At 38.8% G+C, this 27,409-nt stretch overlaps 1 protein-coding gene across 1 annotated transcript in view; it reads left to right on the top strand.

The window, feature by feature from the left end:
* The first annotated feature begins 6,662 nt into the window (after positions 1–6,662).
* The window catches only part of CTNNA2 (catenin alpha 2), a 1,202,879-nt gene continuing 1,182,132 nt past the window's right edge, over positions 6,663–27,409 (top strand). The window contains exon 1 of the mRNA XM_060168603.1: positions 6,663–6,798. The gene's annotated coding sequence lies outside the window, so the exon portion shown is untranslated. The remainder of the gene's footprint in view (positions 6,799–27,409) is intronic.

Below are 27,409 nucleotides of genomic sequence, written 5' to 3'. Positions count from 1 at the left end.
CTAAGGTCAGCTCTTCCCAAAGCATGTTTCCTAGAACACTCATTGCAAGAGATACTTTGCGACAGAGGGTTCCCTGATCAAATAAATATAGGAAACACTACATATGATAGCTTTCTCTTAAATAACTTTCATGCACATTATGACATTCTAAGGATTCATGAAGGAAAGCTTTAAAATGCATTTCACCCAGCATTTACCAATTAAATTTCATGGTGATCACTTTTTAAATAATTTCACAGTGCTGGACTGGGCAGCTGTACTTTTGGTTTACGCAGTATGCTTTCCCATGCCGTTCCTCAAAGTCTTTTTGGTAATTGTTCCTTCTGCATGTGGTCACAAGCGTGGGCATATGAATGAGAGTATCTCATTCCTCTGGTCATAGTAATTGGTTCATAGATGAACACAGGCCTTTGCAAAACCAATCAGAGCCTTCACCGTGATTAATATTTTTGATGACCACCTGCATCTAGCTGAAACTTACTGAGACATACTTTAGGCTTTTCAGCTATGTGAGCCAAAATTCCCCTTTTAGTCAAACTAATTTAAGTTGGATTGCAGTCATTTGTTATTGAAAGTATTCAGACTGGAACCATTCTTCCTTAGAACAGAGTTTAGAAAAATGCTCTTCCAGGATAACCGTTGAGAGTAAAATGATAAAATCTGGAAATTGTTAAGGAGTTGCCCCATCTTCCTCTAAGGGATCCTGGGTCTATTAGGGAGCCTGAAGATGGGAGTGACATATTTAGTTTGAGGAGACATATTACTGGTTATTTTTTTCCTTTGAAAAGATAAAAGATATTTCCTTTTTTCTTTAAAAATAAATTTATTTATTTATTTTTGGCTGTATTGGGTCTTCGTTGCTGCACACAGGCTTTCTCTAGTTGTGGTGACTGGGGGCTACTCTTCGCTGCTGTGCACATGCTTCTCATTGCGATGGCTTCTCGTGTTGTGGAGCACGGGATCTAGGTGCACGGGCTTCAGTAGTTGTGGCTCGCGGGCTCTAGAGCACAGGCTCAGTAGTTGTGGTGCATGGGCTTAGTTGCTCCGCGGCATGTAGGACCAGGGCTCGAACCTGTGTCCCCTGCATTGGCAGGCAGATTCTTAACCACTGCGCCACCATGGAAGCTCCGATATTTCCTTTTATTTGGAAATAAAACATTATGGAAACAGATCCAAAGTGGTCAAAATATAACAAGGAATAATCTTATTTTAATGTCTGATTCATTTCCTCATTCATATTAGAAATATTAATTAAAGAAAGAGCAATTTATGGACAATTTATTTCTCACAACAAAGTCAGGAGCACAGATAAAAATGGTCAGTGTTTTACAGACTGTGGAACTAAGTCTGATTGACATTAAGTAACTTGCCCAATGTCAAAAAACTAGAATACGGTAATGCTGGAATTTAAAAGCACTCATAAATGCCATCCAATGAAGTTGGGTTTTTTTTTCAAATATGATAATTGATATAAAATCTCTCTGTATTAGTCTTCTATCACTGCCTTAACGAATTCCCCCAGATTTAATGGCTTAAAACAAATTTATCTCACAGTTCTGTGGTTCAGAAATCTTATGGGCTACACTGGTTTCTCTGCTTAGAGCCTTACAAGAATAGTATCAAAGTGTTGGCAGGCCTATGTTCCTTTCTGGAGGCCCTGGTGAACAATTCATTTCTGGGCTCTTTCAAGTTGTTGGCAAAGTTCATTTCTGTGTGGTTGTAGGACTGAGGTCTGTTTCCTTGCTGGCTGTTGGCCAGGGGTTATTCTCAGCTTCTAGAGGCTGCCCTCATTCCCTGGTTTAAGGTTCCCTTCAAATTCAGCAAAGCCGTTCAAGTCACTATCACACTTGGAATCTCTCTGACTCTTCTTCTGCCTCATCTCTCTGATACACCTCTTGACTCTAGTCAAGAGCTCATGTGATTTTATTCAACCCCTCCATATAATCCTGGAAAATCTCCCATTCTCAAATTTCGTAATCTTAATCACATCTTCAAAGTTCCTTTTGCCATGTAATGTAACGTATTCACAGGTTCAAGGAATTGGTGCATGGAAATCTTCAGGGGCCCATTATTCTGCCTACCACAATCTATCTATATAACATTGCAGCTGAAAAGTTTCAAAATGCAAAAGAAAGACATTTTATATATGTGATTCCTAAAACACCCATTGTACTTATTTGCAAACATTAAAACAGCATATACACACACACTAGGGATATGAATGATAAATATTCTTGACAAAGGGAAGTTAGAGTTGATAGGTAGTAAACAAGAATTATAAAACAAGATATTTAGTGGTTTTTTTTTGCGGTACGCGGGCCTCTCACTGTTGTGGCCTCTCCCCTTGCGGAGCACAGGCTCCGGACGCGCAGGCTCAGCGGCCATGGCTGACGGGCCTAGCCACTCCAAGGCATGTGGGATCTTCCCGGACCAGGGCACGAACCCGTGTCCCCTGCATCGGCAGGTGGACTCTCAACTACTGCGCCACTAGGGAAGCCCTAGTGATTTTTTTAAAGTAATGAATGGAGTACATAAAAACAAAAGTGAGAGTTTCATCGGCTGATATTTTTTAGACAATAGAAGAAATCTGTAGCAAGGTTTGTGAGAACAAGATGAAACATATAAGAAGTCCTGGGGTACTCATACATACGCAAAAATACCATGACAAGTTCTGACATATTTAGGAGGTTATTAAAAAGTAAAATTTCTATATTATTTTTATTCATAATTGACAAAAGCTGGAAGCATCCAAGATGTCCTTTAGTAGGTGAATGGATTAACAAACTGGAACATCCAGACTATGGAATATTATTATTCAGCACTAAAAAGAATATTACTAAGTGAAAGAAGCCAATCTGAAAGTCTACATACTGTATGATTCCCACTATATGTCATTCTGGAAAAGGGAAAACTATGTATACAGCAAAAAGATCAGAGGTCACCAGGGGCTGGGGGAAGGAAGAATGAATAAGCACAGTACAGAAGATTTTTAGAGTAGTGAAATGATTATGTATGAAACAGTGGTGGATACGTGTCATTTATACATTTGTCAAAACCGATAGAAAGTTCAGCAAGAGTGAACCTTAGTGTAAACTATGGACTTTGAGTGATAGCTATGTGTCAGTGTAGGTTCATAGGTTTTAACAAATGTAACACTGGCGAGGTGTCAGTAGTGGGGGGAAGTTTTGCGTGGGTGGTTGCAGGAGGTATATATGGATACTCTTTGTATTCCCTGCTCAATTTTGCTGTGCATCTAAAACTGCTATAAAATATAAAGTCTAAGGGAAGGGGATGGTGGGATGAATTGGGAGGTTAGTTTTGACATAAATACACTACCATGTGTAAAATCGATAGCAAGTAGGAACCTGTGGTGTAGCACAGGGAGCTCAGCTCAGTGCTCTGCGATGACCTAGGTGGGTGGGCTGGGGGTGAGTGGGAGGGAGGTCCAAGAAGGAAGGGATATATGTATACATATAGCTGATTCACTTCATTGTACAGTAGAAACTACCACAACATTGTAAAACAATTATACTCCAATTAAAAAAAAATGAATATCTCAGGAGGATTTGACAGAGATATTTCAGGAGCTGACAGACTGAATGAGGGTCCCAGTGTGTAGGGACCTGATATTTAAATGTATAAGCACTAGGGATAATTTTACTTAGGATTTGCCAGTATTGGTTTGGAGACTATTCTAAAAATCTAGATGTCATATCACTGCAGGTAAAACAGTATTTTAGTTACATACAGTATGTTTTTCCATTTGTACACAATAATGTACTTTAAACAGTACTCTTTTTGTTTGTTATTTAGCTTGGCATAAATCTTTAATATGAATGGGGGAAGGGAAAAACTGCTTGTTTTTCTTAGGGCTGTATATGTTTATGTCATTGAAATGCAGGACAATACTTAAATCGAGAAAACTGAAAACAGCCAGACTCACAAGCAGTCTCAAAACAAAAGAAATAAAGTTCTAAAATTTCCTCTTGGTTTAGAATGGGGACAAATAAAATGATAGCTTTTCAGTATCAAATGATAGCCTTTATTTATACAGGGATGTTTAGACTGTTATCTGAGAGAAATAAATATAGCTAAAATAATACTCAATTTGGATGTTTCCATGAAGTAGGTTGGGGTTGGAGTTTCCCCTTCATTCAAAATATAAAAGAGTTAGCAAAGTTTTTGGAGGCAGAGAACAAAAATTTCAGCTGTCATTTGCCTGCTGGTGACTTAAACGCATTGCCTGAGTAATTTCTTATCATTATCTGACTGACAGACAACAGTCTGGTGCATTCTGAAGGAAGAGTAAGGGGACCAGGGGTCTGAGAAATCAGGGATGGCTTTTATGCCATTATTTTTACTAACTCTAATTTAAAGCAATTTCATGGACAAAACCCCTGTAAATATTTTGCAAATGACTTTTAAATTTCTCTCAATAATATCTAATAGTTTTGAAAGTCACTACAAGACAAAAGCGAGGGGCATCTCATTTTGACAAGACAGCACTTGGTCTACATTAGGTTTTTTTTTGTTTTCCTCCTGTCTGTCTGCTGCCAATTAAAATATAGAATTATAAATTTAAGCTTAATTTAAAACAACACACAAAGCTATAAATGAATGCTCTCAACATTAAAGAGAGGTCTGATAACTCTTTGGCCTGTATTTTTTGGTTTATCCCCTACCAGCTGGATTAGAGAATGAAAAAATCAGAGTAACAACGACAAAACATCCTTGAGAGATTTTTCTACCTCATTTAACTGGAACTACTTTTCCCCTTTCCACATTCTTGGACCATTTGAAGCCAGAGGTGTCCTCTGACTCCAGGAAGATACTGTATAGTAGTAGCATGAAGTATCCCTATTTTTATTCAAGCACCTCCCTCTCTAAACTATCCTCCTCTTACCAGTTTAGGGCCTTGTGGTGCCTCCCTAAATCTTACCCATTCTTTACTCAAAGTCTGTCTGGGTCCACTTGCTTTCTACTTGTTCCAGTCCACGGTATGCTTTTCTCTTTTTCTACTCTGTTCCTATCTTTTGTCACAAATCATTTGGTACTCGGCATATACTTCCTGAAGCACACTCTGTACCTTCTTAGCGTCTTTCTCCTGAATCCATAGGCTGAGCCTAAGGATAAAGCTTGGTGGGAGGAGCATGCGACAGCACTGTCCATGGTCCTGAAACATCGTTCTAGGCTAAGGGATTTTTTTTCTTAACCCTACATCAGGTGATTCCTGTCCATATTCTCTCAGGGATTTTTAATTTGGCACAGTGGTGGTGTCACTAAAAAAGAAAGGCAAAAAGATATTGGGTGGGAAAGATAGAGGAATGGACCGAGATAGAGGTCTAAAGTCATTGACTGGAGAGAATAAGTCACATGGGTTTCACACAATCTTAAAACAATTGCAGCAGATACCAGCTTGGGAATGAAGGAGGGATGTAACATAGCTGATGTTGCCAATGAAGAAGGAGTGGAAAGAATGCGTGCACCATGTGATATAAATCCGTGCAACTGTTGGCATGAACAAACACACTGATGCTTGTAGGCGAGGCCAGTTTGCATCATGTGAATGCAGTATCACTTGTGCCATACCAAACTGCCATAGGTTTGTTTGTCTCTATTTTTCTCTCTTGATTTAAAAAGTCACTTGGCACTGTGGCAGAACAAAGGTAAGTGTAACTTACCTTTCGTATTTGATAAAGCTGTGCACCTTTTTCGGTTCTAGCACTTCTGTAACAGTTAAGTCCACCACCATCAACCCCCAGTTGATGGTGGTAGGCAGAGCACTTGCTCCCTGAAATCTCTGTGTAAGTTCCTTAAAGTATAACCTCCGCGAGGACAAACACCGTATACTAAACATTTTTGGACATCTCAACATGCCTAAGTAGAGTGCCTAGTACAAATTAAGGGCTCAGTAATATTCTTTGAATCGATAAAAGAACCACAATGCCCTCTACAGAGACAGCACTCAATAAAGGCATGTGAAATGAGCAATTGTGCCATTTGTTTTAACACTTCCACCCTCTCCTAGTCCCTTTTAAAGTCCAATCCTCTTTCTCTCGGTCCTCCAGATCCCAACAAACCTCCCTCCTGCGTCAGTCACTACCTTCGCTGCCCTGGGGCCCTGCCCTTCTCCTGCCTCGCGCCCTCTCGGGCTCTCCCTTTCATCCTGCTCTGCAACCCTCGTCCCCTTCTCCCCCAGGACCTCTCCCGCACTGGGTGTCTGTCCCTGGTCCTCGGGCGGCTCACCGCTTCCCCCGCCCAGGGGTAACGCGGTTGTCATGGACACGGCACCTGCGCCCTTCGGCAGTGCCCCTTCGCCACCGTCCCCTCCCCCCACCTGCGGCGCGGCCCGCCTCGCCTCCCCAGCTCCTCCCCGCCCCACCGGCGCTCCCCAGGCCGCGCGCGCAGGTGGCCCCCACCCTGTGCCTTCTCCAGCCCCGCGGAGCGCGGAGCCGCGGCAGCTGGGAAGCCGCGAGGGCGCGCGCGAGAGCAAGCGGCCGCGCCTGCGCACTGGCCTCTTCCCCTAGCGGCGATCTGGGCCGCTGCCGCTCGCGCTTGGGCAGGACGAGGGGCGGGCGGGGGAAGGGGGGAGCGGCTTCGCTTCCAGCCCCGAGTGAGGCGGAGACCCGGGCTGGCGGGCGGAGCAGGAGGCAGCGCACCTCGGCCAGAGGCGGCTGCAGCAGCTGCTGCCCTCTTCCCCGCCGCCGCCTCTCCAGTCCCTTCTGTGATTACCCCTCCAGTTGCTGGGAACGGGCGAGAAAGAGGAGGAGGGCGAGAAACTCCCACCGACCCACAGAGGTGAGTCCCGGGCAGAGCATTCTCCACCCTTGCCTGCCTCCCTCCCTCCCTATCTCCCTCCCATCCTCTCCATCCTCCCCTCCCTCCCAGCTCCCCAACCCTCCCGCCCTCATCCTTCCCAACATCCCTCTCTCCTCTCCCCTCCTTTCTCCCTTCCAGCCTTTCTTTCATCCCTTTCTTCCTCTCTCCCAGCCCCACTTCCTTCCCACCCTTTCATTCTTCCCTGTCTTCCTTGCAGCCACTCGCCCTAGAGCGCAGCTCTGCCTCCCTTTCCATTTGATCCCATCTCTTTTTTTCCCCTTTCTTCACCCCTTCCACGGTGGGAGATCCCTTGCCTGGCACAACTGTCCGGATTCAGGGGCTTCCAAAAAATTGGGTACATATACTGAGAGACACACTCTTGCACAGTGGATGCCCTGTGGATTTCAATGTTATTTGGGTTAAGGGTCAAGTTGGATAGAGTACTGGGAACTGGAAGGCGAAGAGGGTCGGTCGAGGAGGAATCTATGGATTTTTGCTGTATTAGGGTGGGGGTGGGGAGGGTTGTCACTTAGACATGTTGCCAACAACCCCCGACTCCCCTCTGTAGCAGTTTATTTTTTCTTCTGGGAATTACATATTCCCAGTGTGTGTCTCACTAATTTAAAATCCAGCTTTCCCGGCTTTGATTGTCTCTGTGTGAGAAGCCACAAGGAGGGAAGAAGAGAGAGAAAGAGAACAAGAGAGGAAGAGGGGAGGGGAGGGGAGAGGGAGGGTGGTGACAGTGGATGCTTGTATCCTTTTCCCCTAGGCCTCTTTGGGTTGATATTTTCAAACCACCCGCCTAATATTTGCCTTGGAATTGAACCCTTGTGTCCTTGGTTCTGTCACTATCTATACTTCAGAGGCAGAAACTCTCTAAACTTTAATGTGTGTGCACCACAGCATTATTTGTGGAATGTTTTGGTCAGCATACAAAACACTAGGGTAGATTGATTTGGGAAAACAGGGAGCAGAAGAGTGGAAGAGATGCACTTTCGTTCATCATGAGTTAACTTCTAAAGGAGGACAATGGACAGTTTGGAGCAATGAGGTTATACTCCACAGGCTTAGAAATATACCATTTTGATAGCATTAGCTGCATTATACCTTTAGCAGATATCCTTACCCTTTTTCATCTACGTTACAAAAATTGTGAAGATGTTGGAAACATACTGTGTAATTTTGTCTGTGTTTACACCAGTGGAAAAGTTAAATTAGCTCTGGGACCATCATTAACAATTTAAAATTTCAGTTGGTTTTGCACCACTTGTTTTCACCAAATGATATATTTTACTTTGCTTTCTTTAGCTTACACTCCGACGCCTTCTATTACATATATTAGTAGTGATTTGGCAATGTTCTTGTTTGCAAGCATTGTTGCTGAAAAGTTTATTCATACATGGCGGGACAGCCCTGTCTCAGAATTTTTAGTGTATTCATCATTTCAGAAAGGTCCAACAAACAGTGTAACTCAGAAATGGAATATTTAAAAGCCTGTATTTTGTTCTATCTATACTCTCTTTAAAAAATAAAAAATATAAAAACCTCTTAATATCTATAAATAGCTATGTTTTATGCTTAATGAGTATCTGGGGAGGGACTGAAATTAATGGTGGATTCATTGAAGCTGCCAGTAAGAAACTATGCTGTGGAGCAAATTACTGATTTTTTTTTCTTTTCATTTAAGTTATTATATGCCAGTAGTGCAATATGCACTTTCACATTTTATGGGAATGTAAAGTAGGAGTTGAGATGAAGTGAATTACCTTCCAAAGTGATTGAGTGCTGATTTGATGAAAAGCTGACACTGTTAATCATCTGCATCGGTTTTGGGGAAGTGTGTGATATTAGGAATGATGGATCTACCCCCTGCCCCAACTCCCCTTGATAGGAATGCAATTCCATAAATGGCTTGGCTGACTGAAGCCATATGGCTTGGTCGAATTGTCAGTGTTACCAACATTCTAATGCAGAATTGCCATCAACCCTGTCCGTATTTGAGTGGTTACGTTACTTAATAGCAGACACAGTTGTAGGTAGGAGTGTTTTGTTGTTGTTCATTTCCCCGGAATGCCATGAAGCTAGTGAAAGACTTTAATAGTAATTATATATGAATACAATAAGTTAGTTTTATCCTAATGTACTTTCACGTGACTTTTCCCCTTCCAGCATCTCTCCTGTTCTTTGTTTGTGGAGCTTCATGGTTGTGAGTGTGGGGAAGAGGCAGCCCCTCAGTCAGCCCTGCTTTTTCTTGATTGCGGTTTTGCTATACAGAGTGATGTGGGTGTATGCCTCTGTTTTTAACACTGTGCTTACTATGGAAACAAAGATACTGTTTATTTGTCTACTTTGTAAACATTCATCTACTTAGTGAAAACAAAATTTATAAGGTTATTAACAAGTAGAAAACATTTGTTTACAGCAAGATTTTGAGAGAGAGTTGAGTTAAAGTGAATAAAATATGAAACAGAAGAAGAACTGGCATCTTCAGAAAGCAGCCTGCTACTCTGATCATTATTCAGTTTACAGATAAAGACCAACTTCCTCTGAAGAATTTAATTTCGGGAGGTTTCTGCCTTTGGTTCACTGGACTGTTAAGAATGTGTGGTACAGAAAAAGACCCAGTACAACATCTTGTGGACCCTGTAGGAAATATTCTGGAACATTCTCTGTGCCTTTCTCAGAGTTCTTAAAACCTGCTCAACCCTCAGCTAAGTATATGCACTATTCAAAAGATGCCAAAAGACACTCTCTTTAACCTTAGCTTACAGCCTAGTTGAGGAGAACAGGCATTTGTGTGAAGTCATATTTCACAGTGGCAAAGAACAAGATCTTTGGAGAGAGCTTTCAATTTTAGCGCATGCTCTACTTAAGTAGTAGAGTGTTGAGCCCTTTCGTAGTGTTTAAGTCTTTCTCCTCATTTACAAAATGGGAATTATGGTAGACCCCGATTCTTAGGATTGCTTTAAGGGTTAATTAAATGTGTCAAACACAGTACTTGGAATAAACAAAGTGTGTCTTAAGCATTATTATAACTAGGAGAAATGGCTTAAGAACAATCCAAGACAATATATGATTATTTACTGGAAAGAAATGAGAAGCAAGTAGTTAGAGGGATTCTGAAGAGGACGGTTGTTTATGTAGCCAGGGAAAAATTATATTCAGGAGTAGCACTGGGGCTTGGACAGAGATTCCTGGGAAGGATTTCATGCAGGGTGGGTACCACAGCTGGAACAAAAGCAGAGAGGAGAGAAGCACCGTGTGTTTGGGAAGACTAATTACTTGAATACTAGGGAGTGTATTAAACGGTATTAAACATATATAGTCAGAGTAATTACACTATCACTTGGGACAAGACAACTTGTTGTATTGTGGGATCCATTTTATCACAGAATGTGCAGCTACCCAGAGGACCTGTTTTAGTTCTTTGTCTCACGCAAAGCCCCACACCAAGACGCAGAATTCAAGGTCTGTGTCACAATGAGGACCCAGAGTATTCTTTCTCTTTTCCTTAAACTTCAAGGCAGAGAGAAAGTTGAGCTTTCTAGACAATAAAGATTTAATATCATGATTATCACGTCTCTCTTGTTTTGCCTTAACCCACGAATATTCCAGAATATATACTTGGAGAATAGTAACTATGATTATTTTATTTTGTCATACATAAAGCTGGTAATTGTAAGGGTAATTGTATTTCCAGGAACTTTATTTTTACTTCGTTGTTGACTTTTCCTTGTTACCACAGGCCCTTTTTTTCTCTTCCTTTTTTTGGTGTTCAGGATTATTAATGATTCCAAATGGGTTATGCCCTTTCAAGTGTTTACTGGGAGACTAGGGTGTGATGACAGCAGAGGGTCTGTCTGGGATTGTACACTGAGCAAGTTAAATATCTGCTCAGTGTGGGGTGACAATTGCTCATTGGCTATGTCTGTTGACATACCTTTATTTTTGGCTGGTATTTATTAACTATTTTGAAATATATATCCCTGAAACATGTATCCAAAAGCATAAATGATTTGAATTATTTTATCAAAAAAGGATTTTCAGAAAATTTTACCTGCAAGTTACAAGTTTCAGTGTTTATAGTGCTCATGTTTAATTCATTTTTAATAGATAGATATAATTTCATTCCTTTCTCCAAAATAGTAAAATACTCTTATAATTATTTTTTTGTAGTTCTAATATATACAAAATTAGTCTCATGAATATTATGTTAAGATATATAGCTAAAAACGTGAATGTACTTCCAAAAGCTAGAAGTTTAACACCATAGACTGTAGCATCTTTATTTTCTATTTTGGAAGTTTTCTTAATATTCTGATGTTTTAAAGATGCAGTGGATCTAAATAAAACATTTTCAAATGTATCATGTCTAGTCAGTTTCATGTTAAAGCACCAGTGATTTTTGACAAACTACTTTGAGATGTTTTAATTTTCCTCATAAGTGAATTTTTATCTTGGAGATGAATTCTAACTCAACCACAAATACGCATTCTACAACTCTTTGAGATCATTACTTGTAACACATTATAAAAAAGTGATAGTCTGACCTTATAAAGCTTAATTTTATAGGGCTTTTATTCCTTCTTATTTAAAGGCCATATCTGTGTATACAACTCAGACTGTTATCTTTCATATGTGAAGACAGTGTGCATTAAAGGGAGTGAAAAAGAAGCAACTGTGTTCTAAGTTAAGGTGGTGACCTTAACTTATAGAGAACAGGGAACTGTGGAGTAAGGATGAGATAAAATTAATTAATTTTGTTTCATCTATTGAGCTGAAAAATTTATAACTGCCTGTTCAATTAATAGGACACTTTTAATATGCTCATATGTGTAAATCGGGCTCATATTGTTCATTACGTACCTGCAGTAAATCCAATATCTTTTTTTTATGGCGCCTTGATGTTTCACAGCTGAAGTCATGAACTCTTAATGGGGGCATGCCAGTTCTCCCACAGCCTACTCAGAAACCACAACCACTCCCTAAAAGACCAGAGGATTGATGTTCCTGTACCAGAGCAAGTGGGCTCATTGCCCAATGAGCAACCGAAAGACCAATGCTGAGGCCTTGGTCTTTTACAGAGAAAAAAGGCTTTATTGTAGGGTGGCCAAGCAAGGAGACAGGAGGCAAAGCTCAGATCTGTCTCTTCATCAGCTTTTGAGTGGGGTATTTAGTTTGGAAGTAGGGAGCAAGAAGGTAAGAGGGCTCAGAAATGAGGGATGAAAAGTAAGTGTAGATTTCATGTAAGTTTCAGTAGCTGTCTGCCCAGCAGTTTCAGCTGGCCTTTATGCCTCTTCACCCAGGGAGCCGGTTTTCTTATGTAACATGGGGTCGGCCTGTGACATCCAAAGCTCCCGATCAGTCATTTTAGTACCTCAGTGTGCCTGTGGGAGGGGCTGTCAGCAAGTTGTTTCCAAATTTGCAGTTTCCCTGGTACATTGCAGAGCAATCTTGGTGTTTTCCGTGTATCATTTTGTTTCTATCTTGCTTCTACCTTATGTGCCTTGAGCTTTAGGATAAAGGGTATGGTTCGTTCCCATCTGATTTTTTTTTTAAGATTTATTTATTATTTATTTATTTATTTTATTTATTTTTGGCTGCGTCAGGTCTTCGTTGTGGCACGCAGGATCTCCGTTGAGGCATTCAGGATCTTTCGTTGCGGTGCGCGAGCTCTTCGTTGTGGTGCCCGGGGGCTTCTCTCTAGTTGTGGGGTGTGGGTTTTCTCTTCTGTAGTTGTGGTGTGCAGGCTCCAGGGTGCGTGGGCTCTGTAGTTTGCCGCACGCAGGTTCTAGTTGAGGCATGCGAGCTCAGTAGTTGTGGCACGTGGGCTTAGTTGCCCCGCGGCATGTGGGATCTTAGTTCCCTGACCAGGGATGGAACCTGCGTCCCCTGCATTGGAAGGCGGATTCTCTACCACTGGACCACTAGGGAAGTCCTCATTCCCATCTGATTTTAACTGTGGTTAGACAACAGTTTAGTGAGAATCCCGTCTTCCAACTTTATCTTAAATTTGTAGGGCCTGAGGCAGTTGTTAAACATCGTTGATGCATCTTTTAGTGAGGAGGTAGATTTCTTACTGTGTCCTTAACTACCTCAGAAAAAGCTAATTGCCCTCAACTATTTCTAAGAAAGGGTGTCCCACAATTCTTGAGGGTTTACCAGTTGTGCTCAATATTTTTCTTCAGGCATTGATATCTGCCAGAGTAATTTCACAAGATGCTCTTGCTTTTTCCCTCTAAAATGCAGAAATGTCATAAAGAAATATATACAGAATTCACTGGGAAAAAATGTCTGTATCTAAATTTATCCCTCTGTTTACTTATGCTTTCTATGTATTTTTAAAATCATATTACCTAACATGAATTCATTCAACAGGCATTTTTAAATGTCTGCTCCATGCACAGCATTGGGCTAGAAAGTATAATTTCATAGCAAAACTGAATCAGGAATCAGGACACCTGGGTTTTTCCTCCAGATTTTCAACCAGCTAACTAATTATATGACTAAACAAGCCTCAAACCCTCCAAGGCTTATTTATTTAATATGTATTTTAAGTGACTTAGACCAGATGATATAGTGTCTTCTAGCTATAAAATTCTATAATTCCATATGTGAATTTCCCTTAAAATTTCAAGGCATAATGATTTATTTCTTACTGTGTCCCTCCCCCACTTTTTTTTTTGAAACACAAACTGTTGCTACTCAAGAAAACTCTTTACCCTCAGTGTCATATGCTTTCCCTTTCCCAAGAAAACTTCAGATTTAGCTTCACAGTGTCTCTGGGCCAAGGAAGAACTAAGAAATCTGTCCCTTTCTTAACCTCTCCCTCCTTCCCTCTCTTTCCTTTTTCAGATTCCTTCCTGGACAGGAGATACAAGTCAGTTGCTACCTCTAGATAGGGACTAGTTCAGTATATGTGTGGCTTGTTGGAGTAATGCCACTGTCTTTGAAACGCTATATGGCATTAATGAGTTTAGAATTAGGTAATATTTATTTAAGTAGTTACATATACTCTAAGGTTAATGTTTTTGCCTCCAGCACAAGCAAAGTCTTATCCCCTAAATCCTATCCCATAGGACTGTGTGGTCACCTGTCTTTCAACCAATGCAGCTCCAAATTCCCATTAAAAGTTTTTATGATCAAATTTGTTGAGGTATGTTTTACATATAATAAAGTACATCCATTTTAAATACTGTTGTGTGTTGATAAATATACCTATGTAACCACCACTGCAATCGAGATGTAGAATATTTACGTTGCTCTAAAAAATGCCCTTCCACTTGATCTGCTTTCTGTCTCTATAGATTAGTTTTTCCTGTTCCAAAAGTGAATATAGATTGAATCATAGAATATGTACCCATTTTTTGTCTCCTTCTTTCATTGAGTATAAATGTGTTTGAGATTTGTCTATGGTTTAGAGTATATAAACGTCTACAAGAAATCATAGGAGAAACTCTTTGTGAATTGGGGTAAGGTAAAGATGTCTTAGATAGGGCCCCAAAAGCACTAATCATAAAGTTAAAAGAAAAAGATAAACTAGACTTTATCAAAATTAAAAAAAAAGCTTTTGTTCTTCAAAAGACTCAAGATTTGCTAGATCTATGTATCTTTATTTCTATCTCTATATATCTGAAAATGGACTAATTGTATATAGAACTCTGACATCTCAATAAAACAAACAATCCAACCAAAAAAATGAACAGAATATCTGAAGAAATATTTCATAAAAAAGAGATACCAGTGACCAGTAAGCATATGAAAAGGTAATTAAGTCTATCAGTCACCCAAATAATGAAATTTAAAAGCCACAATATGTTACCACTGTACAAACACTAGAATGGCTAAATTTAACAAGACTGACAATATCAAGTTTTGGAGAGGATGTGAAGCAAGTGAAGCCCTCATACGTTGCTGGTGGGAATGTAACACTTTGGGAAACGTTTTTCTCTTAATGTTAAAAATACTCTTAATGTATAATCCCGAAATTCCACTCCCAGGTGAAATGAAAACACACACAAAGGCATTTACATGAAAATTAATAGCAGCTTTTCTCATAATAGCTTGAAACTAAAAAAACCCAAATACCCGACAAATCCCCATCTTAAAGTTACTTTTTTGAAGTAGAAAAAAAAGCTGCTGATGTATTTTATTTAGAAATATGCCCTTTACTTATCTGTAACCTGGCAGCAGAGGAAAGGGAAAGCATTCAAAGAGATTTGTAAAAGTGCCAAGAAATGCAGAGGATGGGTGGCTCCAGGTATGAGACCTTGGTCAGTATCCCCTCTGCCCTTCTCTCTGATCCCTCTGTGTCTAGACCTCATCCTCAGCATTGGTGTCTTGGCTGCTGCAGTGCTGAGCACACCATCGTGCAGCAGTGGTATCTCTTCCAGAAAAAAACGAGGAAACTTTTGCCACAAGTTCTCCCTCACCTCTGATCTCACTGGCCAGCACTGGATCCCCGATCCAGTCAACAGTAAGGGGAAAAGGAATACCATACATGATAGACTTAGACTAATGAGGAATCCACCTGCTGGGGCCGGGATGAGGTCCGCTTTCCCTGAAGCTCCTGGCTGTGTGGAGGAGGCTAAGGGGATGGCTGAGCTAAATGGCAGTTTAGTTAAGAAAAAGGGGAATGAATGTTGGGTCAGCAAGCAGCAGTGTTTGTTACGGTTTTAGAGGCCTGCCACGATGTTGTCAGTCTTGTGGGAAAGAGGTTGAAGCAGAAAACTAGGATTGTAGTCACAGCTTGTTATTGTGGGAATGCATACAGAAACAGGTGACAGAGGTACCCTAGGAAAAGAGGAAGGGAAACATTTAGATCCTAGCATACAGCATGAACCGGGGGAGGGGGGGGGAGTCTAGATCCACGGGGATCATTCAAAGTGGGCAAGCATACACATACTGACAAGCAGAGCTAGGCGTACTGGGGCCCATGGAGTTGGGACAGGAGGCAAAAGTCAGTGCTGGCAGTAGTCTGGAATCCAGGCAGGCAAACTCGATTGCAGTTTGCCCATCTGTGAAATCAGGACCTCAGGCAACAAGATTTTCATGTTTTGCTTGTTAAGGCAGAAGCTAAAACAGTAATTATTTTCTGTTTTTTTTAAAGGTGTCAACCACTTTAGATTCTGTGTCGAGAGGAGCCATACCTTTGCTTTCTCTAATATTTCCCTGTTATAATCCTGGGCCCCCATTAGTTTCTTAATAAATACTAGCTGATTGAATTAAGTCTCCAAACTCATTCTGTCTTTGAACAAATCAGACAGGTTTTTTTTTTTTGTTATACGCGGGCCTCTCACTGTTGAGGGAGCACAGGCTCCGGACGCGCAGGCTCAGCGGCCACAGCTCACGGGCCCAGCTGCTCCGCGGCATGTGGGATCTTCCCGGACCGGGGCACGGACCCGTGTCCCCTGCATCGGCAGGCAGACCCTCAACCATTGCGCCACCAGGGAAGCCCCAGACAGGTTTTCTGGTTAAACAAATGTTGCAGTCATTCATCAGATACTTTCTTACAAATTATTCAAATTGCTGTTTTGGGGGACACAGCCCTGGATCCATATGAGTAAGATATAGTACTTGACCCTGTGAGTTGACAATCTAGTAGAGGTGCAAAGTACCTGAATGGTTTAATACCAGAGTATGATACAAAGTGTATTACAGTGTGGTACTGACTTCTCAGGGGCATGGATCAAAAGTCCAGGCAGCCCCAAATTGGAAACATTTTCTCACAAAGGATGGGAGAGAGATGGAGGAGGGGCTGACCTTGTATTAGTACTTGTAAATTCAGTCCTGCCTTGGTCTGGGAACTGGGACAGGGCTGAGCCAGCAGGAAGATGGGATCAGTGAGCACAGCAGTGGGAGAGGTGCAGTCACATCCAGGATAACTGAAGCTGGGATGCTGATAACTGCTCAGTAGGCAGCTGAAAAGTGGGACTGCAGTGAAGGTGATAGGCTGGGAGTAGAGAAATATTTTGGCATTTTCTGTGTAAAGGTATCTCAAGAATGCAATAACAGAAGATACACTGTTTCAGAAAGAACATGTTTTGTCCTTGACACTTCAACAATACATGCCCATTGTAGAACATCTAGAAAGCAACCAGAAAAAGAAACTTGAAAATAAAAATTACAGCAGTCCATCTATCCAGTGAACATTTGGCGAATTTTGAGCTTTTTTCCCCTTTGAGTATATCTGAATTTGTCACGTAGAGGTTTTTTTAAAGCAAAGCTGAGATATAATTTTATGTCCTATTTTTTTAAACTAAACATATCTAAGCATTTACTGACATAATAAAAAAAATCTTCCTTTATGTTAATTTCTGTGTAATGTTACATTGATTGGAATTTAAGTTTCTAGTTTTTGGCTGTCTACAGGGATGAAATGTTTGCATTGATCTGCCTTCAAATATGGCCTGAGGTTGACTTAGGGGGGCACCATGAGAGTGCCTCAAAGATATAGATGGTCAATGTGTATATATGTATATAATATTTTAAATATATATAATATTTACTTAAATGGTAACATGGTATTATATACTTCATTTTTATTTCACATACAGCTTACCTGGTAACATGAGTTATCACCGTTATATTTTCACTGCTGCCTACTATTTTATAGTGTGATTATACCATGGTTTATTTAATCCTTATCTTTTCATAGACATTTAGTTAGTTCCTGCTATTTTGCTATTTCAAACAATGTTGTGGTGAACATCCTTACATTGGTTTCTTGCCCACATGTATTAGTATATTTTTTGAAAGGTAGATTGATCACTGTGATTTTGGGTCATGAGATATGTGCATCTTAGATTTTAGTAGTTGATGCCTAATTACTCTTCAAAATGGTAGTACTAATTCATATTCCATCAGCATCTATGAACGTGCATATGTCCTTACTCTTTTACTAATACATGATAATTTTAAACTCGGAAAAGTTTACCACTGAATAGGTAAGAATGGTATATCTTTGTCATAGAGGTTGTTTCTCTGATTTCTAGAAAGGTTGATTATCTTTTCATTTCATTTTTTGGTCTAATGGCCAGGTTTTGCCTCTGCTGTCATGAGTGTGTTCACATCTCTGCTCATGTTTTTCTAGTGGATTATTTATCTTATTTTAATTTATAGGACTTATTCTCTGGGTATAAAAAATTTGTGGTTGTACTGTTGTAACTATTATAGAGTATGCTGTGATATCCAGTAAGTGATGCTCTTTCTTTTTCCAAAGTTCCTTATCTATTTTTGTACCATTTCTTCAGAAGGATATGATAACCAGGTTATCAAATTCATTAATAACACCTTTGGTATGTTAACGAGTATGGTATTTAATTTAAGATGATCTGAGGGAGGGATAACAACTTTCTAACTCGTAGTCTTTCCATTGCCTTGTCTCTCCATTTATTAAGGCCATTTTTTGTGCCCTTCAGTATTATGAATTTTCTTCCTAGTAAAAGTCTTTCTCATTTCATCTTGAGTTTATTACCATCTTTTTTTTAAAAAAAATATTTATTTATTTGGCTGTGCCAGGTCTTAGTTGCAGCACGCGAGATCTTCATTGCGGCATGCGGGATCTTTAGTTGCAGCATGCAGGCTCTTAGTTGTGGCATGTGGAATCTAGTTCCCTGACCAGGGATGGAACCTGTACGCCCTGCATTGGGAGCACGGAGTCTTAACCACTGGACCACCAGGGAAGTCCCTTGAGTTTATTACCATCTTGTTTGTAGTTTCTATTGCTGTTGGGAAAAGGTTTACTTTTCTTTTACATTTCTTAAAAGGATATTGCTGATGTAGAAATTATTCCTTTTGATTTTTATATTTGGATTTAAACCCAGTCACCTTGTTGAAATACTTTATTCAAAAATTTTGTTCTTTATCTTGTGTTTTTCTTACCAGTTTGTATGACCTCTTTATATGGTATGATAACAATTCATGGTTCAAATAATATGTATATGAAAATAATAACATAATGCTCATTTTTTCTTTTGGTTTTTTTCTAATTTTAAATAAAATATTTTTTCTTCTGTTAGATTTCGTATGAATCAGTCATTTTTCATATGTGAAATACATTATACGATAGTCTAAACACACCTTTTAGTTTTTAAAATTATTCTCAATATTTGTTTCTTCCATAGTAACCCAAGTATATTATTATATTTATACCAATATCTGTATGTTTTGAGCCTTTTTCTACATGTGGTGTATACACGGATTCATGTACTCACTTCCAAATATTCACTTAGTGCTTTTCTAGGCCTTTATGAACATTTTTGTGTGTAACCCTTCAAAGACATGGGCTTTGTCTTCTCTAGATCTTGGACTGAGTTGACTGAGCAGTGTTCTGATGACAGTGATAACATGCTTATGATAATGCTCATGATATCAATAAACTCTAAAAATTTATCTAAATGACTTTATTATTTGGCTATTTGGTACCTTAAATATTATTTTGTCATCACTTTCCTATTGAAGCTGTTGTGTTACACACCATCTCCATCCTACAGGCAGCACTGTTTTTTTAGAAATGCATAAACACTAAGACAGTGGCCAGTTCAGCACTACTAAGAAGCTTTGGAAGTCTCCAGTTCCTGCCTAGAATTTAATTCTTTGGCACTAGATCTTCTTTTTTTCAAACCTGAGGGGAAACTTAACTTTGGTTTTATTTTCATGATCTTCTTTTACCATGAAAATTTATTATTTTGAATGGAAACGCTTCACTGATTCTGCAAATTGAGAATATGGGCAAATTGCCTTGCATTGTAATTATTCATCTGGTCTAGGCCTTATGCATACATATCAGTATTGATTTATCATTAATAAACCCATCACCTTAAAATCCTATGATCCATACTAAGATACTGTAAATAGCTGATATAAATTTAATATTGAAAAATGTGATTTTTCTCTGTAGGATATTGAATATGGATGTGAAATTAGTAGCAAGTGGCAAGTAATGATTCATAGAATTGTAAGATATTTGTGTTAATGCTGAATCACTAAATCTAGTTCTCTGAAATGTGGTTAACTTTATAATAGTTCTGTTTTTACTAAAGAATTATACAAATACGTGTAAGTTACAATGTGATTGATATCATAAGTTTGAGTAAAGATATCAATGAGCAGCATATACCTGTTTTCTGCTCCAGCTTGCTTGAATAATCTGAGATAGATCTGTTTATCTGAGGAAATTTTCTTGATGCCTGGCTGCCTGTGGAAAGAATTTTGTTGCCATTGCTGTTATGAATAGCTGATCTCTTAAATCGAGATATATTACATTTTATTTTTGCTTGTCCTAACTTACAGTTACAGAATTGTTCTTAACGAAAACAAGTTAATATACAAAAATATTCCTTTTTGAGTATTTAAAATATTTCATATCAAAATTATAAATATGTGATATCATTAAAAGTTTTATTACAGTGTTAACTTTGAACAGATTTCATTTCTATTCTTCTTATAATTATGAAACAACTCGAACTGTTACTATTTTGCCTTTCATTCAAGAAACTGCAAATATCTAGTACTATAAAAATATCAAACACTTGTATGCTGAAAATTCCCCCCCAATATTGAAAGAAATTGAAGGAGACCTAGATAAATGGAGACATCCATGTTCACAGATGGAAAGACTTAATATTGTTAAGGTGGTAGTATTTCCCCAATTAATATACGGAGTCAATGCTATTGCTATCAAAATCCCAGCTGCCTTTTTTTGAAATTGACAAACAGTCCTAAAATTCATACAAAACAGGAATAGCCAAAAATGGTTTTTAAAAAGAAGAACAAGTCTGTCATACAGAGTGAAGTAAGTCAGAAAGAGAAAGACAAATACCGTATGCTAACACATATATATGGTATTTAAGAAAAAAAAAATGTCATGAAGAACCTAGCGGTAAGACAGGAGTAAAGACACAGACCTACTAGAGAATGGACTTGAGGATATGGGGAGGGGGAAGGGTAAGCTGTGACAAAGTGAAAGAGTGACATGGACATATATACAATACAAAGTGTAAAATGGATAGCTAGTGGGAAGCAGCCGCATAGCACAGGGAGATCAGCTCAGTGCTTTGTGACCGCCTGGAGGGGTGGTATAGGGAGGGTGGGAGGGAGGGAGACGCAAGAGGGAAGAGATATGGGAAGATATGTATATGTATAACTGATTCACTTTGTTATAAAGCAGAAACTAACACACCATTGTAAAGCAGTTATACTCCAATAAAGATGTAAAAAATAATGATATTAAGGAAAAAAAAGAAGAACAAAATTTGAGGATTCAGGGTACTTCCCTGGCGGTCCAGTGGTTAAGACTTCGCCTTCCAATGCAGGGGGTGTGTGTTCGATCCCTGGTCGGCGAGTGAAGATCCCACATGCCTCACAGCCAATAAACGGAAACATAAAAACAGAAGCAAAGATTGTTACAAATTCAATAAAGACTTTAAAGAAAAATTGAGGATTCACACTTCTCAATTTCAAAACTTACTATAAAACTATTATACAATAATCAAGACTGAGTGGTGCTGGTGTAAGTATAGACATGTAGATCCGTGGAGTAGAATTGAGCAGCTATAAAAAACCCATACTTTTATAGCCAACTTATTTTTCAACAAGGGTGACAAGACAGTGCAATTGGAAGAAAAGTAGTCTTTTCAACAAATGGTTCTGTGACAACTGAATATTTACAAGCAAAAGGATGAATTTGGACCCAATCTCACCTCATATAGAAAAAGTAACTTAAAATGCATCATAGACCTAAATGTAAGAGCTACTTATAAAACTCTCAGAAGAAAAGTTGGTGTAAATCTTGATGACCTTGGATCAAGCAATGGATTCTTAGATATGACACAAAAGAGAAAAAACAGATAAATTGGACTTCATCAAAATTAAAAACTTTTGTGTATCAAAAGGCACCTTCAAGAAAGTAAAAAGACAGCCCACAGAATGGGAGAAAATGTTTACAATCATATATATGATGAGAGTGTAGTATCTAAAATATATAAAGAATTATTACAATTTAATAATAAAAAGACAAATTCCTAGTTTTTCTTGGGAGAAGTATTCGAATAGATATTTCTCGAAAGAATATATACAAATGGCAAATAAGCACATGAAAAGATGCTCAGCATCATTAATTATTAGGTAGATGCAAATCTAAAACACAATGAGATAGCTATAAATACCCACTAAGCTGGTTCTAATAAAAAAGAGGGACCTATCAAATGTTGGTAAGGATGTGGATAAATTGGAATCCTCATAGATTGCTGGTGGAACTGTAAAATGGCGCAGCCTCCTTGGGAAACAGTTTGGTACTTACTCAAAAACAGAGTTGCCTATGACCCAACAATTCTACTCCTAGGAATATACCCAAGAGAAATGAAAACATCAATCCACAAAGCCCTGTACACCGAGATTCATGGCAGTGTTATTTGTTATAGCCAAAAAGTGGGACAAAGTGATGGCCCTCAGTTGAAGAATGGACAAACAATGTGGTATATCCATACATTGGGGTAATATTCAATCATAAATAGGAATAAGTACTAATACATGTGAAAACATGAATAACCTTGAAAACATTATGTTAAATGAAAGAAGCCAGGCACAAAACATCACATATTGTATGATTCCATTTAAATAAAATATCCAGAATAGACAAATCTATATGAACAGAAAATAGGATAGTGGTTACCAGGGTTGGGGAAAGGAGGAGTGGTGAGTGCATACTAACGGGTATGAGTTTTCTTTTTGGGGTGATGAAAGTTCTGGAATTAGGTAGTGGTGATGGTCACACCTACTGGTTGTGCATATAGTAAAAAAATAATCACTGAATTGTACACTTTAAAATGACCAACATTATGGCATGTGAATTATATCTCAATAAAAAAAACGTAAGGCTAGCGAGCCAAAGAATTATTTGTGCTTTTCTTTTTGTCCATTTGGAAGTAGAAATTACTCGTCATAATTTTAAATCATATATTTTTCACAAGAGATGAACTGAAAGCTAATACACATTATAGAGTAGACTTTTATTGTGTTCCTGTTATCATGAAAAGGAATATTTTACTTTGAAAATGATATTTAACTATTGTACTCACATCTAGCTGAAAAAATTTTTAACTTGTCTTTCTTAGATAAGATACCCTATTTAGAATACCAAGATGCGTGAGACATGGTTTCTACTCTTAGGACATCTGATGGTATAGTAGGAAAGGCAGACCTTAAACAAATAACTAAAGAATATGATAGAGAGTAGAGGTATAGACAAGAGTTCTAGATAGCAATAATGAAGGGGTATTTAAGGTCAAACAAAAGTAGAAAAAGGTCTAGAAGATTCACATTTAAATGCGAACTTGAAAAATGTAGAAATTTCTCATAAAGAAAAATCAGGAAATAGCATTCCAGGCTAAGGAGAAAGAATGAAAGTAGGATTATAAATCTAGGGACCAACAAATAATACAGTTGCCATGGTGCTTAGAGGAGGGCAGGTGTATGAGGTGGCAGGAAGGATGGAGGAAATAGCACTGATTACAAAGGACTCAGAGGACTTGGGAACCATCTAGATGTGAGAGACAGAGGACAAAGGCAAAGACAAGGGTAACTCTGATTTTTATCATTTGTCCTCCTGGTGTAAAAGATAGTTTGGGAGTAAGCTGATGTTTGGTTTGGGTGATGTTAAATTTGAAGAGCTTAAAAGACACAAGTTTTCAGTCGACATTTATGAATAAGGTCTGGACCTCCGAGTTGTTTGTATTCAAATTAGAAACTTTGGAGCAAAGATGAAGGTGGCAGTTAAAACCATGGAAGTAGATGAAGTGTCCCAGAGGTTGTCTGAAGTGCTGTAAGAAATATGGGATCCTGATTTCCCAAGAACACCAATCACTTAAGAGAAAAACAAAGAATGAAAAACATTTAATGAGAAAGTGAGAAAATATATCAGGGTATTTACCATTGAAGCCAAGGAAATCAGCAAAGTGAAAACAAAACAAAACAAAACATGGCAGAGAGAGAACTGTTACTTTCACTTTGAACACTTGGTTTAGAATTTTACTCAGAACATACAGAGGCAAAGAAAGGCAGATTGTAAAATAAAATCTTGCATTTGTTCATTGCTTCCACCCATGAGGTCTCTGGGTTTTGAGAGCCAGTGGGAGGAAGGAGGGTAAGAGATGGCACAGTCAGCTGGGAGGCTCTTCTGTGGCCAGAGCTTTAGGATTTCAGAAGTCATGAAGCCTGGTCTTAGGGGCCCCCAGAGCTCAGCTGATGATGAGAAGAGGCAGTGAGATGTGGCTAGATCAGCAGCCAAATGATGACCATGACCAACACATGGTCTGCTTAGAGGGCTGCCTGTGGTGTTAGATTTGGTTTCTCCTCATCCTGATTTCTGATATTTAAGCTGGCAGAATTTTCCTTCTAGTTACATTCTTTACTACTACACTCACTAATTGATTATTGGCACGGGTAAGGTTTTAACTGTCACTCTTATGTGTGGTTGGTGCAAAATATGCTTTCAGTAGGAGGGAAAAGCTGTATCTCTTGTTAACAGTGTGCCTGTGTCTCCAGCAAAAATAAAGGTGTTTTTCTAATAGTGCCCCTATAATTAGCAGAAATAGTTTATCAGTAAAGATGAAACATGTCTCCATATATCTGGCCCCTGCCAAATTGTTTTCACACCATTGTTCCGTGCACAGGCAGAGGGATCGTGATTTTATTGTGGGAGTGGGTGGAGGTGAGCTCACCATTAATTGGTTTTCCTCAACTTTTTCTCGGATGAGAAGAAAGAGATCCCAAGTATGCATTGTTTCCAGGGGCGAAAGGCGATCACCAGATGCTGTCCAGGGAGGGTCAAGACTAAAGAGAGGCCACTCTGTTTGTTCATTAAGAAGCTGATATCATGATGCTCTTCACCAAAGTAGTTTCAGGAAAATGGTCAGCTCAGAAATCTGAAATAGGAGTGACTAAAAAGAAGGAAACTGAAAATTGTGTGTTTCCAAAGTTGTCTGGCAGAGTTGGATGCTGAAAGGCAAGGGAAGGGGTAGTAGAAAGGGAAGGTTTAGTTTAGTTTGCTTCATTTTCAGTGGAGCAGCTTGAGCCTGGGCGTAGGGAGTTCACTGGCAAATTAGGTAGTAGGTAGAAGGCAGTGAGTTTTAGAATGCTACCACTTGTTAAAATTTTGTGCTTCATCTCCGCAATTTCTCTTATTTCTACCTGATTGCAAAGCCCAAATTAGACAAAAATCGGTGGAGGGGTGGAAAGAAGATGCCAGTTATGCCTTGCTTTGGATGGAGGATAAATTGCTGAAGTCCAGTTTTGTAATTATCATTATCTTTTGTAAATCCTAACTATAAGGGAAGTTATGATTTAAAGAAATCCCTTTTTTAAAGTTAATGCCACGACTTGTTTTTATTTGTTAGTAAACAGGTATTTTCATATAGTTTGTTCAAGGAGAAGAATTAATGACTTACATATGCATTTTGTTCTATTCTCTCATTTCTCTTGTGTACAACAGATCAATTTGTAAATATTAAAATGCCAGACAGGTTAAGTTCTTAATTCTTACTTTAAAAAAAAGTGTTGAAGACATTAGGAATTTGTCTTCAGACATGAAGAATAGACTCGGTTGCCAAACTTGGAAAGTAAGCAAATGTTATGGTCTTGCATTTATATACCTACTAATTAGGATATTAAATGATATTTCCATGACAACGGAAACTGTCTCCTTGCACATTTGCCTTATGCCTGCAATAATAGATAACAGGGTGTCCAAGAATAGTAGCCTAGGGTCCTCGACAGGCAAGGTGTGTAGGTATTGACACAGAAGTATGCATGCAGGAGGCAGTACTGCATTTCTAAAAATGATATTTGAGTTGCTAAAATAATATTAATAAATATTTTAAATATTAACCCACCAAATGAGTAATGATATTGAAAAGACCTAAAGGACTTTCCTAAAATGTGTCACATGCACTGGATTTGGTAAATGATTTCTCCAGTCTCAAGAATTCTCCCACCATGTCATAGTGTGCTTGAGGATGCTGAAGTAACCGATATCTGCTCCACTTCTCTTGAAATGGACAGGGTTAATGGATCAACAGATGTTGCCCTCTCAACCTACTTTGTCTCAGGAAATAAAATTATAGAGGTGGACCCAAATCCCTAGGGAGTAATTCTGGCCTAGGGATTAGGGAGTGACTTCAGAGATGCTTAAATAAGCTTTTTGGAGTTTTCTGACCCCAGTGATTTTGGCAGATGAGAGAGAATGTTCTCTTGTCTTACTTCCTGCTAGCCTTTGTCCCAAATGTATATTATGATTGTATTATTTTGCAAAAGTACTACTGTGATAGAATTAAATTTAAAGATGATTTTAGATGGATTCATTGAATGTGCTTCAATCCTTTTAAAATTTCCTTTCTGACCACATTCCTCTGGTGAAATAATTGATTTCTTTTCACCATCATTGATTATTCTTGACATGTGAACTTTCTAAACTCCTTTCTCTTGCTGGTTTCTGATGATAGATTTTTGAACCATCCAAAAACCTCCAGGCAGCTACTTAATTCTATACTGTCCTCCTGTCACATAATTTAATCTCCTCTCTCTCCCTCCCTCCCCGTCTCTCCCTCTCTCTTTTCCTGAGTGTCCGTTCTCCAGTGTTACATCTCCTAATCTTGACACACACCTGCACCAGATTAGTTTTTCATAGTCCTAATTTTCCATACTGAAAAACATTTGGTGCACTTCTGTGGCTACCAAATTAAATCTAAGTACCTTAGCCTGCCACTCAGAGCTCCCATGTTCCAAAGTCAATCTCTTATTCCAAAAATATATTCGCATGCTCCTCTATGTGAACCCTGTGTGCTGGCATGTATGCAACATTGCTCTCCCATTATACCTCTTTTCTCCTTCACGGGTACCTGAGACTCATTTTTGCTGTCTACCAGGAGACATTCTACATGTTCTTTAAGTCCATCTAGTATGCATCTTCCCTTCTTGATGACCCTGTATCTGAGCCCTTAAAATGATTCCATCTTACTCTCCTAACATCTAGATCCATTTTGGTACCCTACCTATGTTATACCTTGTCTTAGATTTATTGCTGTATTTGTTGCCCCGGCTACATATCCCACTACACAGCCTACACAGTTGACTGTGAATGTCTTTAAAGCGGGGATAAGTTATATTTATCTAAGTATCCCTTTCAGTCTGTGTCCCTAATTTAATATATGTTCAGTAAGTATGAGAGTAGTTTAGAAACTTATTGAATTTAAGTATGTTCACGCTTCTAAGACATGAAGTGAATGGAAGTTTGTATAAATTTGAGGGTATTTGGAAATATCAACGTTACAGTATCTAAAAGTTGATTCTTTGAGAATAATAAAAGTTATTCTTTGAGAATTAGAAAAAACTCAGTGAGTTCCCATGTGTTATTCTGTTGCATAGTCTTGCATAATTATCTAAGATCATAACGTTTGCATTTTATGAACCAGAGTTTATTAAAGAATACATAATTTGGTAATTATACTATAGATTATGAGTGACAGAAGTAACCCCTAAACTGATTAGGATCTTAATAATGTCTTATGTTTGTAATGATTTGGGAGTATATAGA

Source organism: Lagenorhynchus albirostris, chromosome 13, assembly GCF_949774975.1.
Source record: "Lagenorhynchus albirostris chromosome 13, mLagAlb1.1, whole genome shotgun sequence".
NCBI classification, from domain to species: domain Eukaryota; kingdom Metazoa; phylum Chordata; class Mammalia; order Artiodactyla; family Delphinidae; genus Lagenorhynchus; species Lagenorhynchus albirostris.
The sequence above is the reverse complement of the archived record's forward strand: the minus strand, read 5'-3'. Positions and strand labels throughout refer to the sequence as shown.